Source organism: Chiloscyllium plagiosum, unplaced genomic scaffold (assembly GCF_037043375.1).
Source record: "Chiloscyllium plagiosum isolate Xiang-an unplaced genomic scaffold, Cpla_swu_hap1 HiC_scaffold_48, whole genome shotgun sequence".
Taxonomy (NCBI): domain Eukaryota; kingdom Metazoa; phylum Chordata; class Chondrichthyes; order Orectolobiformes; family Hemiscylliidae; genus Chiloscyllium; species Chiloscyllium plagiosum.
Genome location: NW_028270186.1, coordinates 5,436,530 through 5,455,404, shown reverse-complemented (window position 1 = coordinate 5,455,404; position 18,875 = coordinate 5,436,530). Strand labels below are relative to the sequence as shown.

General features: G+C 47.7%; 1 pseudogene across 1 annotated transcript; it reads right to left on the bottom strand.

Annotated features, from left to right (window-relative positions):
* Nucleotides 1-7,022: 7,022 nt before the first annotated feature.
* LOC122543035 (8-oxo-dGDP phosphatase NUDT18-like) lies at nt 7,023-13,757 on the bottom strand (annotated as a pseudogene). Its single transcript, XR_015754937.1, has 5 exons — nt 12,636-13,757; nt 12,415-12,536; nt 12,056-12,291; nt 10,672-10,881; nt 7,023-7,589 (listed from the first exon to the last, which is right to left on the bottom strand). The product of XR_015754937.1 is annotated as an 8-oxo-dGDP phosphatase NUDT18-like (transcript).
* Between the last annotated feature and the right edge of the window lie 5,118 nt (nt 13,758-18,875).

The window sequence follows — 18,875 nt, the reverse complement described above, 5'->3', positions numbered from 1 at the left end:
TCAGGTCGGACCCAGTATCTGTATACACCTATCACTAGCTGATCATTCCACCGCATTCCCCACCTAAACCCATCCCCCTCCTTCATCTGCAGCTCCCCCCAGAATGGGCAGAAGTGGCTCTGGAGATTGGCTGCATGAGTAATCAGCTTCCAGAACTCCCCAGATTCTGACAAGTCTAATGTGACACTTTCTCTGTTCAAGAAAGCAGGAGATGTGAAGCCACAGGAAAACACTGGAATTGATTGTTGAGGAGGGAGAAGCTGGCCATTTAGAAAATTGTATGAAGCAATTTTTGTCAAATGTCTCAATTTGCAAAGTGTAACAAGCAGGGGGCACAGAAGATGTAATGTGATGTGACATGAGGGTCAGTGGGGGTGGAATTAGTTAAGTGGATATACACAGCAAACACAGGATGGTGCTTCACTCCATCTATCATGGAGAGGCTTGTAGAACCCAATGAGAGGCTGCTCAGCACTTGGAAATTCAAAATGATCCTGAATTGGACCGGTGAGAGAGAGACAGATGTTGCAGTGGACAGTACCCAAGAAATGAGAAGCCCCTTCCCAGTTGTTGCATTGGGTGAGACGGGTACTGAGGAATGACACTCTGTGTGATAGGATTACTCTGGCAGGAGGGTTGTCAATGCACGAGGACTGAAGATGGTGAACTTGCAAACTGCTTTATTCTCGGATTAATTCTGGTTGTTGTAAACAATTAAATTGTAAAAAGTGTAGTCCAGTTTTGAACCAGTGTCTCTCAGCATGTCCTCCTCCAAGCACCTTACTCTTACCAGGTGTGTCCATGTGTACCCTGGAGGTTTGGGGATGTCTCTGAATTTATATATCTGCTGTAGAGAGCTGTGTTACTTAATCAAATGATAAGTTTACTCTCCAAAGCTTAGTGAGTGTGAAAATACTGGTAGCACAGAGGAAAAGTAATGGACTTGTGAAGAGACAGAGTTTGGGTTCAAATCCCACCACAGATGTATAAGGTTGTTTATATTTTTGGGGTTTTGTTTTGTTTCGAGCTGTAAAACCCAGCAGCCTCTGGTGGCACTCCCTACAGTTATCACGGAGTTTGCACTTGATCTTACTCAGCAATCAGTTCACTATCACCCTGAATTAAATTACAGCTAACCTTTCCTACCTGAGACTATTGCTAAGGCACTGCCTGGGACTTGAACTCAACACCTTTCAGATCTCATCCAAACGCTCTAACTGCATGGCCACCAGACACATGCCTGAAAGGTACTGTTTTTGGGAAGTACTTCTATGTTCAGTATCTTTCATCAAAGACCATGTGCTCATGTCAGTGATCCAGCTCCCCTGAAGCTTGGTTGTAAAGGTTTAAGGCCATAAGACGTTGGAGTAGAAGCAAGGCCATTCGGCCCATTGAGTCCAGTCCGCCATTTAATCATGGCTGATGGGTGTTTCAATCCCACTGCCCCGCATTCTCTCTGTAGCCCTAAATTCTTGATCTCGCAAGGAATTAATCAATCTCTGCCTTGAAGACATTTAACGTCCGGGCCTCCACTGGACTCCATGGCAACGAATTCCACAGGCCCATCACTCTCTGGTGAGAGAAATATCTCCTCATTTCTGTTCCAAATTGACTCCCTCTAATTTTAAGACTATGCCCACGGGTCCTAGTCTCCCCGTCTAACGGAAACAACTGCCCAGCATCCACCCTTTCTAAGCCAGACATTATCTTGCAAGTTTCTATTAGATGTCCCCTCAACCTTCTGAACTTGAATAAATACAATCCCAGGATCCTCAGCAGATCATCTGTGTGAATCTCTGCTGGACATGCTCCAGGGCCAGTATGTCCTTCCTGAGGTGTGGGGCCCAAAACTGGCCACAGTATTCTAAATGGGGCCTGACTCGAGCTTTGTAATGTCTCAGAAGCACATCGCTGCTTTGATATTCCAACCAATACAAGCTAAAAAAGAAGAGTTGGCATCATTTTAACTCGATAGAAAGACTTAATAACATAATATTGGATCTGTGAATCCCAAGTCCTGATGTTCTATTTCATCTTTGTCTATGTTCTCCCTCCTCGATTATCCATCACTTCTTACTGATAAACTCCATCAGACTGCAAAATCACTCACAGAGTCAGTTCTGAAGGGGTCAGACCCTTCAGTATCTTCCTCAACCAGAGAAAGGCCAGGGCGGCAGACAGATGGGAATCTCACCCCAACAGGTTCCCCTCTGAACCATTCCCCATCCTGACCTGGAAAAGTCAGTCGTACCTTCACTGTCACTGGGTCAAAATCATACAGGAATACAACACAGAAACAGACCCTTCGGTCCGACCATAATCCTGAGCTAAACGGGTCCCACTTGCCTGCATTGGGCCTCCATCCCTTCAAGCATTCCTATTCATGTACTCAGCAAAATGTCTCTGAAAGAGTATCAATGGACCCGCATCCATCAGGGGAGCTGCAGGTAAAGGGGGATGGTGGGTGCAGGGTGGGGAGGTGGAGTTAGTTGAACACAGGTAGAGGGTACGACTTGGTTGGTCAATGGGAGGAATGAAGTGGAAGGGAGGGGGAGGGGCTGGGAAGGGAGACAGGGGATGGGAAGGGAGGTGTTTTGAAATTGGAGAACTCAATGTTGACTCCTCTGGGCTGTAGGCTGCCCAGGCGGAAGATGAGATGTTGTTCCTCCCATTTGTGGTTTGGTTCGTTGTGGCAATGGAGGAGGCCAAGGATTGTCATGTCGGAAAGGGTGTGGGAAGGGGAATTAAAATGGCTGCTGACTGGGAGGACTGGTCAGTCCCTGTGGGCGTGGCTCAGATATTGATGACCCGTTCCCCAAGTTTATGTTCAGTCTCCCCGATGTAGAGAAGGCTGCATCGGGAGCACCTGATACAGTAAACTAGGTTGGAGGAGAGGCAGGTGAACCTCTGTCTCACCTGGATGGACTGTTTGGGGCCCTGGATGGAGGTGAAGGGGAGAGGGGTGTACTGTCAGGCTTTGCATCTTTTCCGGTTGCAAAGAAAGGTTCCTGGGGGTTCGGTGGTAGGGATGGAAAGAGTGACACAAACCAAGGACTGTTGAAGGGAACAGTCCTTGTGGAAGGCAGGGAGGAGTGGGATGGGGAAGATGTTCTTGGTGGTGGGGTCTCGTTGGTGGAAGTGTTTCAGGATGATGCATTGGATGCAGAGACTGTGGGGGTGGTAGGTGTGGTCAAGGGGGACTCTGTCATTCTTGCATTGGGAGGAGGGGGGGTTTAGAGCAGTGGAACGGGGAATGGAGGTGAAGCAAAGGTACAACATTAGCCACCGTCCTGTGCTTCGGCACCTCACCTGTGTTTAGAGATGATAGAAATATTTCTGCAGGGGCCCTAACATTTCTTCCATAACTTCCCACAACATTCCCACCTGATCAGGTCTTGGAGATTTATCCACCCTTGATCTTTTCTGAAACCTCCAGCACTTCCTCTTCTGCAATCTGACCTGTTTTCAAAACAACAATACGTATTTCCCTGAGTTGTCTCGCTGGTCCTTCATGGCCAGCCCACTCAGCCCATCTGTCCTCTGTCTATTCTCATACGATCCCATCCCTGCACCGTGACTCTTTCTGTGCATGGTAACCTTTAATGAAGCCTCTTGTCAAATGCCTTCTGATTATCTCAGTACAGGCTCCCCTTTATCCACAGCACGTGTTACCTCCTGAAAAACCTCCAACAGATTCAATCAAACATGATATCTCTTTCACAAAACCATGCCCCCGACTGCCTGATCACACTCTGATTTCCTGCTAAGGCCTGAAGAATAGAGAGTAGCACTTCCCACATAACAGACATTGAACTCACTGCCCCGTAGTTCACTGCTTTCTGAGCCCTTCTGTTCTTGAATAGCGGAGTCACATTTACTGAATTCCACTCTGACAGGACCTTGTCAGAAGAGTCAGTCAGCCTCGATAAAGCTTGGCAGGTTGAACTAGCCGGCCGCTCATGCTTGTCCACAGGCATGCTTTCCCTGTTAGATATATTCACTCAACACAAGCTCACATCGACTTATTTCCCCAGCTGTCTGTGCTTACATTTATTCACTCACACATCCAAGTATAGATTCAATCATACACCCTGTCAAGCACATGTTCAATCATACACTCACACTCAATGACAGTTCGGTACACCTCTCCGGTCTGAAATAAGCATGGCTGAGATGGAGATGGACTCCCACAGAAGTCTCGTTCTGTGGGATGGGATGAGGGTACGGTCCTGGACCAGAGGATTGTTGCTGGTTCACTCAGTTACTCGTTACTGTGACTGTTTGCCTGAGAATCACAAGTTCAAGCCCCACATGTTAATGGCACATCCTGGGGGCGGTGCAGAGGTCTGGGTTCAGGCCCCGAAGGTCAAGATCACAGAAGGAACATTCATAATCTTGCTAATCAGCTTTCCCAGCATCACCTCACGGTTATGGGAATTAGAGATAAAGTTTAAAAACTGACCTGTTCACTGCTGGGGACACATGCATTCTCACAAGTGGAGTAAAAACCGATTCAAGGCACAGATACATGGGTTCATTAACTATTTTGAAGGCACATTAAATCATTACGTGGACTGGATTCTAGCCCTCCCGAAGTTTCTCAGATGTCAACATCAGTCAGACTGTCTGTGGGAGAAAAATAAACTACTCTGCCTGCCCACTACTTGTTCACAGAAACCATGTCTGTTCTTAGCTAAACAGAGCATACCCATAATTCCTCAACTTGACCACAATCAGCTCAGGAACTAAACAGCAAAACAAGACATTACCTAAACAGCTTCCAGACGAAAGGAGTACACTCCTTCGATGATCTGATAACAGACTTCCTTCCTCAACAGCATCACCACTCCAGCAGCCCTGAGGGCATCCCCAGCCTCCTCAGGTACTGAAACCCCACAAAGCCTACCTCGACTGAGTACCTAGCTATCTGACAAGAATCCACACTACCCTGCAGACCCATTGAAACCAGAATACTGGAGATTAGCGTCAAGTGTGTGGTGCTGGAAAAGCACAGCAAGTCAGGCAGCATCCGAGGAGCAGGAGAGTAACATTGCGGGCAAAAGCCCTTCATCAGGAATGAGGCTGGGAGCCTCGGGTTGGAGAGATAAATGGGAGGGAGTGGGGCTAGGGGCCCCTGCTCTAGCAGAGGAACAGAACCTCCTGTTAGAATTATTACCTGATTGATACTACCAGATAACTGATTGTTTTCCATGGAATGTAATGTAATTCATTTGTCTTGTCATTAACACTACACAACTATCTGCACCTGCAGCTCAGGGAGGAGAACCCTTGACTTACTGTGCAGAGTGTCGGTTCGGTACCAGTCCCTGTCAATTTCTCTTCCCCCATATTGTGAGATATAAACCAGTATTCATCAATTTCACACGATCTGTGTGTGGCGTCTATTTGTAACTGGATGATTATCTAACACTGTCAATGCTCCTATATCTCCTGATGAGACTGGAATACTAATTATTGTACTCTAAGCTCTGATAGAAGTAATTATATCCAAGAACAGAAAACCCAATGCAACCAAATTGCTGGCTCGACCAACCTTAGAAGACCATGTGTAAATCGCTTTTGAGTTTACCTCTGCAATGGACCAAAATGACTCAATGGTAACTACAGGCAGTACTCAATTTCTGAATAGAGGTAAAAACAATGACTGCAGATGCTGGAAACCAGATTCTGGATTAGTGGTGCTGGAAGAGCACAGCAATTCAGGCAGCATCCGAGGAGGCCTGTCCTCGGATGCTGCCTGAATTGCTGTGCTCTTCCAGCACCACTAATCCAGAAACTCAATTTCTGAATGTTCAACTTGCAAACAAGATCCCATTTTAATACCAAACAGCTAATATGTGAACATTCACTCACACTTACAAACAGCCATTTTATCCTCCAGTGTACTGTGTTCCCACTTGCGTCCAAATCGACTTATCCAAGCGAGACTGCCTCTGTGTAATTCTGAAACAGCAGGGGGGATGAAGTAAAAGGGATCAATGCTGCTCTGCACCACATTCACTGACAAAACTCATCATCCAGGCAACAACAGAAAATCCTCTGGTACATAAATTAGAAAAAACAGCTGTCAACCCAATATTTGTTCTCCCAGCAAGTTTCAAACAGAAACAGCCCTCCCTTCATCAACACAGGGAAGCACAAGTCACAATTCAGTCTAACTTCCTGAAAAACCTTTCACAAGGATGTCTAAAGACAAGAAACTGCCTCCAACTCCCAAAACTACTGGTTAACTTTGCAATTCCAGGCTGCCATCTCCACAGAGAACAAGGACATGGTTAAACAGAGGAACAGGAGTAGGCCGTTCAGCCTGTCGAGCCTAACCCCCCCTATTCAATGTGGACATGGCTGATTTAACACATCATGGGCCTTTTACACCCAGGCCATAGTCATCTGGTGTCCCTCAGTTGAATCTTTAAGTCTGAACTGACTGATGAACTTCACTGCACTGGTACTGTAGTCCTTGTGAAGGCAGGGGTCCATTAATACAGGGGAGGGGACAAATTTATCTGGTGTTTTTATCTTTGACTAAAAAATAAGGAGGGAATTAAAGAACAATCTGCTTCAGGTCAGGTAGTGAAGAGGGGGAGAGACCTGACACAAATTTCCCAAGTCTGTCCACAACAAACCACACACTGCACCAGTACATTCAAACTCCACGTTGGCGTTGTATCTGTTCAGCCAGGACCTGTTCACTCACTCCCCTCACACACACACATTCACTCATTTGCTCTGGCAAGCTTTTGCCTGCCCTCAGATGGAGTTATGAGCCAGCCAATGCATCCATTTAAATCGATTTGGTTAAAGAGTGTGTGGCCTTGCGTTGCAGCCAATCGAAAGATGATGCTGACATCCCTGCAACCAACACTTGGGCTGCATTTTGTGCTCTCGTCTTGGTGTTTTCGGTCAAGGGAATGACACCACCCCAGCATCAATATTCCTGTTCAGAGCATCCAGTTGCTTGATGGAAGTCTATCGACACAATGAAAGTGGTCGCTCCTCCATCATTTCCCACCAGATTTTAATTCAAGAAAGGCACAACAAAACAGAAGGACAACCTCTCCAGCAACTGAAGTTTGAAATTGTCATTGTGGACTCGGTGCCAGGCATATGTCACACTGCTGATATCGAGAGGGAACTGGCTGTACGTGCCTTCCAGTGGGGCGATGGTGACCAGGACATTGAAGCAGACCCTGTCGGTCTTCCCAGAGACTGCACCAGTGTGCTGCAAACTCAGAATGCTGTGTATTTGCAGCCTGAGCTGCGATTCCCTCAGGCACTCCCTGCTCCACATCGACGCTGCACGAGAGCTCGGCAGAGGACAAGCCGCAAGCCGTCACGGTGAAGTAAGGCCACTCCTGGTTGTTGGCCAGCTTCCAGAGGTCGTTGCTGTTGTTGAGAAAGGCCACCAAGACCCTGTGACAGACAAGCGAGCAGGACATCTCAATGAGCACAGTCACTTCTCCTTGTACTTCACTCCCTGGCTCAGAGAGGAGTGGGCGACACTCTATCCCACCACTTCACCTGCAAGGATTTGACATCACTCTCTGACATGCTCTTCAGAGTTCCTCCTGCAAACACAATCGCGTCAGTAATTTCACACTCAGACACGACAATTGCACCCCACCCCGTTTAACAGCTAAAAATTCTCATTGTGAATGATGCTTATCTCCAAAGTAAGCTGAATGATGACGTATGAAAACTGTCTCCATTTCAAGTCAATAAGCTAAGGCACAAAAGCCAAGGCATTCTGTACAGACATTAAAAACAAGAGGATAGTGCGGGTAAAGGTGGGACCACTCAAGGATAAAGGAGGGAACCTGTGCTTGGAGGCAGATAAGTACTTTGCTTCAGTCGTCACCTCAAAGGATATGGAAGTTAGTGAGATCAGCGTGGAGCATCCTAATATCCTACAGCATTTTGAGATCTCGAAAGCAGTGATGTCGGGTCTCTTGAGGAACATAAAGATGGAAAGTCCCCAGGGCCCAATGGTATCTCCCCCAGGTTACTGAGACAGGCAAGAGAGGTGATCACTGGGGCCTTGATCAAAATCTTTGAGTCCTCACTAGTCACTGGAGAGGTCCCGGAGGACTGGTGAGTAACTGATGTTGTTCCTCTGTTCAAGGAGGGAACGAGGGATAATCCTGGAAACGGTGATTCTCACATCAGTCATTGGGAAACCATTGGGAAGAATTCTTAGGGATAGGACGTCTGTACATTTGGAAAAGGATGGCTTAATTAGGAACAGTCAGCATGGCTTTGTACAGGACAGGTCAAGTCTCACTAACTTGATTGAATTTTTTGAGGAGGTGACAAAGGTGATGTTGTTTACATGGGTTTTGTTAAGGCTTTCAACAAGGTCCTTCATGATAAGCTCATTGTGAAGATTAAGAGGCATGGGATCCACGGTGTTGTGGCCACATGGATTCAGAACTGGTTTGCCCAGAGAAGGTAGTGGTGAAAGGGTGTTTTTCAGGCTGGAGGTCCGTGACTAGTGATGTTCAGCAGGGATCTATACTGGGACATCTGCTGTTTGTGAAACATAAATGACTTGGATGAAAAGATAGATGGGTGGGTTCGTAAGTTTGCAGACAGCACAAAGATCGGTGAAGTTAGGGATAGTGCAGCAGGATACAGATCAGTTGCAGACATGAGGAGAGAAATGGCAAATGGAGTTTAATTTGTCCAAGTGTAAGTTGCTGCACTTTGGGAGATCAAATGTTAAGGCAAAGTATACAGTTAAGGGCAGGACTCTGAATAGCACTAACGTACAGAGGGATCTTGGGGTTCAAGTTATGTGGCATGGTAGCTCAGTGTTTAGTACTGCTACTTCACAGCGCCAGGGACCCGGGTTTGATCCCACCCTCGGGTGACTGTCTGTGTGGGAGTTTGCACATTCTCCCCGTGTCCACGTGGCTTTCCCACAGGTGCTTCGGTTTCTTCTCACAGTCCAAAGATGTGCAGGTCAGGGTGAATTGGCCATGCTAAATTGCCTATCGTGTTCAGGAATGTGTAGGTTAGAGGCATGAGTCAGGGGTACATTTGGAGTAATAGGGTAGGGGAATCGGTCTGGGTGGGTTACTCTTCAGAGGGTCGGTCTGGACTTGTTGGGCTGAAGGGCCTGTTGCCACACGGTAGGGATTCTAATAAGTACATAACTCCATGAAAGTATCCATGGAAGTAGACAGGGTGGTAAAGATGGAGTATGGCTTGCTTGCCTTGATTGGTCAGGGAACTGAGTATAAGAGCACATGAGTACATCCTGCTGCTTTATAAGGCTGGTCACCACATAACAGGAAGGATGTGGAAGCTTTGGAGAGAGTGCAGAAGAGGTTGACCAGGATGCTGCCTGGATTAGAGGGTTGGAGCTACAAGGAGAGGCTAGAAAAACTCAGGTTGTTTTCTCTGGAGTGGCAGAGGCCGAGGCGGTGACTTGATAGAAGTTTATAAATGTATGAGATGCATTGACAGGGTTGACAGTCAGAATCATTTTCCGAGAGTCGAAATGTCCAATCAGAGAGGGGCATGCATATAAGGTGAGGGGGGAAGTGTTCAAAGGAGATGTGAAGGGGTGAGTTTGTTACACAGAGAGTGGTAGGAGTGGGGAACCTGCTGCCAGGGGTGGGAGTGCAGACTGGGGCATTTAAGAGACTTTTGGATAGGCACATGAACAGGCAAGAGATGGAGGGATATGGACCAAGGGCAGGCAGAAGGGATCAGTTTAATTTGACACATCATGGGCCGAAGGGCCTGTTCCTGTGCTATACTGTTTGACGCTCAAAGCACCAACCCCACCTCACCACTGCTCAGAATCACAGAATGGGTATGGCATAGGAGAAGGCCATTAGGCCCATTGTGTCTATACTATCTCATGTCAATCTTGTACCTTTTCTCCATATCCCTGCTCAGCATTTCTATCACAATAACCATGCAATGCCCCAATTGACCCTGCCTCCTGCACATTTCCAGGCAGTATATTCTACACCCTAACCACTCTCTGGGTGAAAACAATTCCCTCCCATCACCCTTTGCACCTCTCTTTAAACCTTTTCCCCGCTCGTTCCTGCTTCTTTTACAAACAGGAACAACCCCTCCCTCTCTATCTCCAGCCCACCCATGATGTTGGAAACCTCGCTCAGATCTCCCTCTCAGCCATCTTCCCTCCAGGGCGAACTGACCCAACTTCATCAACCCATCCTCACAACTGAAGTTTCTCATCCCTGCAACTGGCCTTGTTAATCTCTTCTGTCCTCTCGCTCCAACGTGTTCACATCTTTCTGAACACAACTGGACAGACGACCTCAGCTGGTGTTGAATAAGGGTCTTGTACAAGTTCAACATCACCTTGTACTCTATGCCCCTATTAATAAAGCTGAGGACACTGTGTGTTTATTAACTGCTGTCTTCACCTTTCCTACCACCTTCAGTGATCAGTGCACATACACATCCAGGTGCCCCTGCTCCTGGAGCAACTTTTGAATTGTACGCCCCTATTTCATTATCTTTCTGATCAAAATGCAGCAGCTCACACTCACTGAACCTCATCCACCCAGTCTGCCACCTTGTCACATTGATCACCTGACAGTGACTTGCACTCAGTATCACCCAGCCCCAGCTTTCCCAATCCCTCGACACTGACGGAGAGATGCAAACCTGTGACTCTGACCATGAAGACAACGCGGGCCCAGTGGGGAGCCCTCTCCTCCACACTCAGCAGGGTTTACAGGTCCCAATCCAGGCCGGTTTCCTCCGGGACCTCTCTCTCGATGGCCCGGACAATGGGTTCATTTTGCTCCATCCTTCCTGCTGGTAGATACCACTTGCTGTAGCATTCCGGCTTCACCTCTTGCATATTCACCAACTCTCACTCACACAGTCTGCAAAGCTGTAGGAGAGACACAAGCTTCAGTGGGCACAGTGTGTGGGGTGGGGTTGGGGGGGGGGGGGGGGGGGGGTCATCACTCAGCCTTCTCTTCTCCAGGGAGAAAGGTCCAATCTTCCCAGAGGAAGGTCCAATCTTCCCAGCCAGTCACATCGTTCTGGAAGCATGCTGTCCAAAATAGCAGATACTCCAGTTGAGAACAAATCATAGAATCCCTACAGTATGGAAACAGGCCCTTCGGCCCAACAAGTCCACACTGACCCTCTGAAGAGTAAACCACCTAGACCCACTCCCTTACCCTATCACTTTACATTTACCCCTGACTAATGCCTCTAACCTACACATCCTTGAATACGATGGACAATCTGGCATGGTCAATCCACCTAACCTGCACATCTTTGGACCGTGGGAGGAAACTGGAGCACCCAGAGGAACCCCACGCAGACAGGGGGAGAATGTGCAAGCTTCACACAGACAGTCGCCCAAGGCAGGAATCGAACCCGGGTCCCTGGTGCTGTGAGGCAACAGTGTTAACCACCGAGCCAAACAAGTGTGGCTTTCTTTTGAAAGGATCACTAAGTTCTGAATAAGATACATTAAAAACATTATCTCTGTTGTCTCTCCACAGATGCTGCCTGAGCTGCTTGGTTTTTCCAGTCCTTTTCTGTTTTTATTTCAGACTTTCAGCATCCACAGTGTTTTGGTCTGATACTGTGTGTTTTGTACCCAATGTCCCTCTTTGCAAGGTCCTGTATGCCTCAGTCACCGCCTTCTCAATGTGCCCTGTCAACTTTCTATCCACTCTGCTCCAGTATCGCCCATTTACGAGTGGAGCTTTGCATTTGGAAGAGTGAAAGGCAGCAGGACCACCTCACACTTCTCTGCATTCACCTGTATCTGCCACCAGTCTGTCCACTTCTCCAACCTCTCAAAGTGTATCACTGTCCTCCTGTCAGTCCTCAATACTTCTTGTGTTGCTGACAAATCCTGACATTGTGCCCTGTGCACACAGGTCCAGGCACACTGTGTTGAAGTTTCAGGGAGAGCAGCCACAGTGCCAGCAGTGGGATACTATGGCACACACAGATCGGGACTGTGTTCCTGACAGGCCCAATGCTAACAGGGCTGCAGGTCAGTGAGGAATTCTCCTCTTACCTGCAGCGACGATGTAGCAGACTGTCTTCTGCACAGTTAGCAGCCCCACTTCTTCCAGGGGAGAGATGTAGCCCTGCACTCCAATGCCCTCTCCCTTCAGAAGCAGCTCCAGCTGATCTTCAAGCGAGTCCATGTCTCCGGGAGGAAAAAGGGCATTCTTCAATAAAGTCACCCTTGAGAAGCAGCAGCTCACCGCCCAAAAACATACGAAGAGTCATGCTGCGAGCTTTAGCGAACTAAATGGAATGGAAACACAGAAAAGGCCTGTACAAAACACACGAGCCTGTCACATCCAGAACCACCCTCATCCCCCAGTGAGCCTCCACAAAGCCAGACAGAGTCAGAGGGAACCAGATTACCTGATCTCAACCAGGACATCGGCCTGGCATGCTGAGACAATCCGACATAGCACCTCTGTTCCACAAAGTGAAGGGTCCACCAGGACTCCTGCTGCCAATGGCTGTCCCATAACAGTTTGTGTCTTTAAGAGGAGAGAATTCAGGTCAATCAGAGGAAGAGACATCACACACCCAGTGAACAATCAACAGCTTAATTGGCCCAAACACTAATTAATACTCACAACCCAAGTGCCAGAGAGACACTCCTGCTTCACTGCTAACTGCTCAAAGGCTCCGTACCAGCATCAACACTAAAGCCAAGCCTGCAATGGCCCAGCCCAGCCCAGCAACTGCGAGCAGGTCAAACAATTCCATCGCACCGAAGTTGAACTGAGACCTTGAGTTGGAACATGACACTGTCAGTTGCACTGTCACTCTGAAGAGACATTAATACAGAGAGACCCTGACTGAGTCTCGCATCAAGTTTGAGGTGTAGCAGGGAAACTGTCACCACCACTTCAAGCAATACCACACAGGATATCACAGAAGTGTTATAGTGCAGAAGGAATAATACATAGAATGAGTAATACATAGGCATCTACCCAAGGGACATGGAGGCCAATGGGCCAAGGAGTGGATGATGGAGTTTAATTTCGATAAATATGAGGTATTACATTTTGGTAAGGCAAATCAAGGCATGGCACGGCTCTGGGAGTGTTGCCAAACAAAGAAACCAAGGGGAATAGGCGCATCGTTCGTTGAAAGTGGAGTCACAGGTAGACAGGGTGGTGAAGAAGGCATTTGGCAGACTTGCCTTCATTGGTCAGTACATTAAGTATGCAACTTGGGATGTCATGTTGCAGCTGGACAGGACATTGCTTCAGCCACTTGTAGCGTACTGTGTTCAATGTTGGTCTCCCTGATATAGGAAAGATGGAGCTAAACAGGAAAAATCTTCAAGGATGTTGGCCGCTTTTGACGTTTGAGCTTTAGGAAGAGGCTGAATAGGCTGGGGCTATTTTCCCTGGAGTGTTGGAGGCTGAGGGCTGACTTTATAGGGGTTAACAAAATCATGAGGGGCATAGATAGGGTGAATCGCCAAGGTCTTTTCCCCAGGTTATGGGAGTCCAAAACTAGAGGAAATAGGTTTAAGATGAGAGGGGAAAAAGTTAAAAGGGACCAAAGGAAGAACATTTTTCATGAAGATGGTGATGCACGCATGGAACAAACTGCCAGAGGACGTGGTGGAGGTTGGTACAATGACAACACTTAAAAGGCATCTGGATGGGTAAATGAACAGGAAGGGTTTCAAGGGATATGGGCATCAGAGAACAGCTCTGGGACACCTGCAACTACCAACCCCACTGTCCTGTGGCCGAACACTTCAACACCATCCCCACAACCCCACCCCCCACTCCGCAGGTCCTGGGACTCCTTCTTTGCCAAACCCTAACCACCTGACGCCTGGATGAAGAATGCCTTATCTTCCACCTCGGGACTCTCCAACCCCCATGGCATCAATGTGGACTTCACCAGTTTCCTCATTTCCCCTCCCTCCACCTTATCTCAATTCCAACCTTCCATCTCAGCACCGTACTCAGGACCTGTCCTACCTGTCCGTCTTCCTTTCCACCTATCCGCTCCACCCTCCCCTCCGACCTATCACCATTACCCCAATCTCCATTCACCTCTTCCACTCTCAGCTACCTTAACCCCAACCCCAACCCCAACCCCCTCCCATTTATCTCTCCATCCATCAAGCTTCCAGCCTCATTCCTGATGAAGGGCTTTTGCCCCGATACATCCATTCTCCTGCTCCTCGGATGCTGCCTGGCCTGCTATGCTTTTCCAGCGCCACACTCTCCACTTCAAGGGGTATGGGCCAAGTGCTGGCAAGTGGGACTAGATCAGATTGGGACGTCTGGTTGGCATGGACAGGCTGGTCTGTTTCCACACTGTATGCTCCATAACTCCTCTTTCGTTGCTTTCTCCAGGCGTTCCGGGTCAAGCACGTGGCTGTCAGTCTGCAGTCACATGGGGGTCGGATGAGGCAAATTCCGACGGACGCCCCGTCCCCTTGTGGAAGAGTCTTGGACCAGAGGGCCGTCACCTCAGAGCAAAGGGATGGAGGGGTGAATGGAGGGTCACACATTCAAGATATGGGGCGGCACGGTGTCTCAGTGGTTAGCACTGTTGCCTCACAGCGCCAGGGACCCGGGTTTGATCCCAGCCTCGGGCGACTGTCTGTGTGGAGTTTGCACATTCTCCCCGTGTCTGCGTGGGTTTCCTCCCACAGTCCAAAGATGTGCAGGTTAGGTGAATTGGCCATGCTAAATTGCTCTTAGTGTTAGATAAAGGGATAAATGTAGGGGAATGGGTCTGGGTGGGTTGCTCTTCGGAGGGTCGGTGTGGATTTGTTGGGCCGGTGTGGATTTGATGGGCCGAAGGGCCTGTTTCCACACTGTAGGGAATCTAACCTAACCTAACCTAATCTAATATCCATGAGGAGGAATTTCTTTCTGTCAGAGGGTGGTGAACCAGTGGGATTGCTTCCTGCAGATGGCTGACTACTGCTATACAGAAGGCTGAGAGAGAGAGATTTATTATCAGGAAAGTGGATCCAGAGCAAAGGCTGGGAGTGGAGGGTGATCAGCTCTGGAACTCGATGGGCTGAACGGCCTCCGCCTGCCCCTGTCTTCCTGATGGTGATGGGTTTGAGCGCAGTGACAGGACCAGGACCAGCACAGACCCTCCCCGGGAAACCCTCCACAGGTTATAATCCACCGCCCCCCCAACCCAGAGCAGTGTCCCTGCTACACCTCCCTCACCCTCACTGACCATCCTGGCCAGCGCCAGGCCGACTAGGCCGCGTCGCCTTGACGACGCCGCGGGCCCGCCCCCTTCACCAGGGAACCCCGCCCCTTCCCACAACCGTCTCCTCATCCGTGACGTCACCCCGTCCGCGTGACCACGCCACCATCGCTCGTTGGTTGGTCCGACCGGCTGCCCGTCACCCCGCGGGGCGGGACCACTGCCAAGACCATGGATCTTGGGACAGGGGCGTGTCCAAAGGCGATGTGGAGGGGCCTGGCGTCGATGGGCGGGGCTAATTGCTGCATGCTGATTGGCAGGATGCTGCCTGACCTGGCTGTGCTTTTCCAGCATCACACCCTTGACTTTGGCACTTTCTCCAATGTGTAATGGCAGACCATGGGAATATAAAGCCTTGTGTTTGTGAGGTTGGGCAAAAGACATGGGAATCGTAGAAATGTACAGCACAGAGACAGATCCTTCGGTCCAACTTGCCCATGGCCACCAGATATTCTCACCTACTCTAGTCCCATATGCCAGCATTTGACCCATATCCCTCTCCACCCTTCCTATTTATTGAATTGAAATGAATTGAATTCGCTTTATTGTGTTACAAAGGTAGAGGTGTGTAATGTACCTGTAAGAGAGACTGAAAGCTGAAATAGAGTGGGTTGAAAGAATCTAAAGTGTAATATTTGACTGCGAACCCAAAGGTGCAGCTGAGTTGCCGTGGTACACAACAAATTTGAACTTGGCCAATCAGTTTAAATTGTCGAATTCTAGAATGCCCACAGTGTGGAAACAGGCCCTTCGACCCAACAAGTCCACACCGACTCTCCGAAGAATAATCCACCCAGACCCATTCCCCTAACCCTGTTACTCAACATTTCTCCTGACGAATACACCTAACCTACACATCCCTCAACAGTAAGGACAATTTAGCACGGCCAATTGACCTAACCTGCACATCTTTGCACTGTGGGAGGAAACCAGAGCACCCGGAGGAAACCAAGGATAGCAAACTCTAATCAAATTTGAATTGGTGAGATGAAAGCAATGAAATAATCCAATGTTTTGGGGGTATAAAACTGGACATTTTGAACAGTTAGGGGGAGAGCTGCCAAGAACACCAACAAGTATAGACTATTAGCTGAAGAGCTCTCTAAAAGGTACCTGTCCATAAGAAATTTGTGCAGCAGAACACCGACCTAGAGAAAAGTCTCCAAAGGAGAATCGACAAAGCTGACTGGTTTTGAAATGTGATTTTTTTTGTTTGTAAATCTTATTCTAGGTTATTTAAAAATTGGACCAGTATTGTTGAGTGGGAGGCAAAAGATAGGTTTAAGAGGAAGGAGTTGTGAATAGTTATGGTTTAATGTTCTCTGTTGGACGTAAAGAATAAAATAGTTCATTTTTACTTTAAATAGTGACCTCTGGGATTGTTCTTTGCCTGTCGAAATTTAACACATTACAGCGCATGGTGAGCATCTGTGTGTCGGGTTTAAATGAGCAGAGGGGTTTACCCAGTGTTATAACAGTTGTCACGTGTATGCAAATGAATACAGTGAAAAGTATATCAGTTGCCACTTACAGCTCCATCTTAGATCCAAAGTTACCTCGGTACAGCTTCTTCAGTTACATTTTTGTTATCTACCTAGATGCCTTTTAAATGTTGTAATTGTACCAGACTCCACCACTTCCTCTGGCAGCTCATTCCAAACATGTACCATCCTCTGAGTGAAAATGTTTCCCCTTAGGTCCTTTTTAAAATCTTTCCCCTCTCACCTTAGACCTATATCTTCTGATTTTGGACTCCCCTTCCTGGGAAAAGACCTTATCTATTCACCTTATCCAGACCCCTCATGATTTCATAAACCTCTTCTAAAGTCACCGCTCAGCTTCCGACACTCCGGGGAAAATAGCCCTCGCCTATTCAACCTCTCGCTATGGTGCAAACCTTTTACAGAAACTGGACCCAGGCTGGTAATGGACAATTATGATAACAGGAGACAGCAAATCCCAGGACTCAACGAGCTTATTTAATAAATAGAAAAGCTGGAATGGTAACAGATTGAAGGGAGTTCAGTTACACGGAGAGAATGAAGAAATGAGATAATTTTCCTCAGAGCAGTGAACGATAAGGCAATTTGATTGAAGTGTTCCAATTTTGAAGGGTTTCGAGTGAATGGGTTGAGACGGGGTGAAAAGAGTGTTCAAATTTCACTGACATTTCAAGGCAAATTTCAAGAGCCAATGACACCCACTTGGACGGAGGGTGAAAATGGTTGTTCCTTTTTTGTTTTGTTTCCATTTTATTGACTAACTACGCTAAAGAAGGTGCTTCTCATCTTCAGTTCTATTTCGGGATGGGTGACTTTAATCTTCTCTTCATGTTATAAATTAAATAGAGTCACTCAGTTAGTGTCACCTTTGCCTCTCTGGATTTTGAAAGAACTGGATCAAGTCATTTCTCTATTTCCTTGGCTTTAAAGAAATAAGACAAGTTCTGTGAGCCTTTTGTCATAACTTCAAACCATTCTCGTGACTCTTCCCTGGCCCTACCAATGTTTCCTACCTTACGACAGTGGACTACACTTCAGAAGTACTTCACTGGTGTTACGACACAGAGTACATAACATAGAACATTACAGCGCAGTACAGGCCCTTCAGCCCTTGATGTTGCGCCGCCCTGTCATACTAATCTGAAGCCCATCCCACTTACACTATTTCATGTACGTCCATTTGCCTGTCCAATGATGACTTCAATGTACTTAAACTTGGCAAATCTACTACCGTTGCAGGCAAAGCATTCCATACCCTTACTACTCTCTGAGTAAAGAAACAACCTCTGACATCTGTCTTATACCTAGCCCCCCTCACTTTAAAGTTGTGTCCCCTCGTGTTGGCTGTCCCCGTACTTGGAAAAAGGCTCTCCCTGTCCACCCTATCTAACCCTCTGATTATCTTGTATGTCTCTATTAAGTCACCTCTCAACCTTCTTCTCTTTAATGAGAACAGCCTCAAGGCCCTTAGCCTTTCCTCGTAAGACATTCCTTCCATACCAGGCAACATCCTCGTAAATCTCCTCTGCACCCTTTCCAAAGCTTCCACATCCTTCTTATAATCCGGTGACCAGAACTGTACACAATATTCCAAGTGTGGCAGTATCAGAGCTTTGTACAGCTGCAGCATAACCTCCTGGTTCCGGAACTCAATCCCTCTATTAATAAAGGCCAAAACATTATATGCCTTCTTAACAACCCTGTCAATCTGGTGGCAACTTTCAGGGATCTGTGTACATGGACACCGAGATCTCTCTGCTCATCCGCACTCCCAAGAACCTTACCATTAGCTCAGTACTTTGTATTCTGATTACTCCGTCCAAAGTGTATCACCTCACACTTGTCCACATTAAACTCTATTTGCCACCTCTCAGCCCAGCTCTGCATCCTATCTATGTCTCTCTTCAACCTACTACATCCTTCGTCACTATCCACAACTCCACCGACCTTAGTGTCGTCCGCAAATTTGTTGACATACCCTTCTAAGCCCTCATTCAGGTCATTTATAAAAATGACGAACAGCAATGGACCCAACACCGACCCTTGCGGTACGCCGCTAGTAACTGGACACCAAGATGAACATGTTCCATCAACTACAACCCTCTGTTT